A 2,492-nucleotide genomic window follows, 5' to 3' on the forward strand; every position below is an offset into this window, starting at 1 on the left:
AATGCCCTGGAATTGGGTATTTTTGTTCTCTCTTATGGAAGGTTAGAGTCTGCTGGAACTGGGTATTTCCTTTCCTTAAGGTCAGTTAGGCTCTGATAATAAACAATAAATAATTAAACTTCCACTAATTAGTTTCCCCTGAGGGAAGGCCTCTTAAGAAGCAAAGAGTACTCTGGGTATTTCACAATGGTTCCTTTTCCCCTCCCACTGCCAGAAACATGAGAGGATTTTTTTTTTTTTTCTGATATTTACTGTAGGAATCTGGTCAAGCTCTGGGAGATAAATTTCAAAATATTTTTGCCCTAAGCTAAGTTGCTTCAGTCGTGTCTGACTCTGTGTGACCCCATAGACAGCAGCCCACCAGGCTCCCCAATCCCTGGGATTCTCCAGGCAAGAACACTGGAGTGGCTTGCCATTTCCTTCTCCAATGCATGAAAGTGAAAAGTGAAAGTGAAGGTGCTCGGTCATGTCCGACTCTTAGCGACCCCATGGACTGCAGCCTACCAGGATCCTCCGTCCCTGGGATTTTCCAGGCAAGAGTACTGGAGTGGGGTGCCATTGCCTTCTCCGATTTCCTCCATCTCAAAATGCTTCCCCCTAGATTTTTAAACTCTGAGACTCATCCACACTGAGCCTCAAGCAATTTATGCATTATAATTTAAATACTCCTGCTCCAGCTCTGATTCCCATAGTGGCTTCTGCTCTTGGGTCTCTGTGTCAGTAATCTCTGACTTTCTGAATTTCCCTATTTCTTTTATTTTGGGGGCAGTGGTTTGCCATATGTCCTCTCTTCTCTTACATATCCAAAAGATGCTGTTGACTTTTTTCAGTCTGCTCAATTTTTGTTGTTAGAATGGAGTGGTGATTTCAAAGCCTCTTACATTCAGAACTAGAGACTGGAAGTCCTTGATAGTGTCTTTTGATGGAAAAATTATTTTTCAACTTTTTTGGAGTCTAATTTGTCCATTTCTTATTTTGTTGCCTGTACCACATACAGGGAATCATCACCAAACTGAAAGTCATGAAGCTTTTGCCATGTATTCAGCTAAGTATTTTACAGTTTTAAATCTTACATTTAGGTCATGGATTTATTTGAGTTAATTTTTGTATGTGGTGGTCAGTAAGGGTATAACTCATAAGGATATCCTGTTTTCCCAGGTGGTGCTAGTGCTAAAGAACGCACCTGCCAATGCAGGAAACAGATGTGGGTTTGATCCATGGGTCAGAAAGATCCCCTGGAGGAGGGCATGGCAACCCACTCGTCTTCTTGCCTGGAGAATCCCATGGACAGAGGAGCCTGGTGGGCTACAGTCCATAGGGTCACAAAGAATCGGACATAACTGAAGCAACTTAGCATATCCTGTTTTCCCAGCACCATTTGTTGAAAAGACTATTTTTCCTCCCCTTGAATGGTCTTAGCACTTTTGTTGAAAGTCGTTTGACCATATATGTAAGAATTTCTTTCTGGATTCTTTATTTCTATCCCATTGGTCTATGCATCTGTCTTTATGACAGTGCCACACTGTTTTGATTACTGTAGCTTTGTATTAAGTTTTGAAATCAGAAAGTATGAGTCTTCTGGCTTTGCTCTTTTTCAGGATTGTTTTGGCTATTTATGGTCCCTTGAGATTCTGTATATTTCCATATGTGTGCCTGCTAAGTCACTTCAGTCATGTCCAACTCTTTACGATGCTATGTACTGCAGCCCACCAGGCTCCTCTGTCCATGGGATTCTCCAGGCAAGAATACTAGAGTGTGTTGCTATGCCCTCCTCAAGGGAATCTTCCTGACCCAGTGATGGAGCCTGTGTCTTCTACATCTTATGCATTGGCAGGCAGGTTTTTTTTACCACTAGTGCCACCTGAGAAGCCTATGTTTCCATATGCTGCTGCTGCTGCTAAGTTGCTTCAGTCATGTCTGACTCTTTGTGACCCTATGGATTATAGCCCACCAGGCTCCTCTGTCCATGGGGATTCTCCAGGCAAGAAGACTGGAGTGGGTTGCCGTGCAGTCTTCCAGGGGATCTTCCCGACCCAGGAATTGAACCCAAATATCCTGTATTGCAGGCAGATTCTTTACCACTGAGCCACCAAGGAAGCTCATGTTTCCATATCAGTTCAGTTCAGTCGCTCAGTCATGTCCGACTCTTTGCGACCCCATGAATTGCAGCACGCCAGGCCTCCCTGTCCATCACCAACTCCTGGAGTTCACTGAGACTCACGTCCATCGAGTGTGTGATGCCATCCAGCCATCTCATCCTCTGTCGTCCCCTTCTCCTCCTGCCCCCAATCCCTCCCAGCATCAGAGTCTTTTCCAATGAGTCAACTCTTCGCATGAGGTGGCCAAAGTACTGGAGTTTCAGCTTTAGCATCATTCCTTCCAAAGAAATCCCAGGGCTGATCTTCAGAATGGACTGGTTGGATTTCCTTGCAGTCCAAGGGACTCTCAAGAGTCTTCTCCAACACCACAGTTCAAAAGCATCAATTCTTCGG

The sequence above is a fragment of the Bison bison genome, unplaced genomic scaffold (assembly GCF_000754665.1).
Source record: "Bison bison bison isolate TAMUID 2011002044 unplaced genomic scaffold, Bison_UMD1.0 scf7180017864291, whole genome shotgun sequence".
NCBI lineage: Eukaryota > Metazoa > Chordata > Mammalia > Artiodactyla > Bovidae > Bison > Bison bison.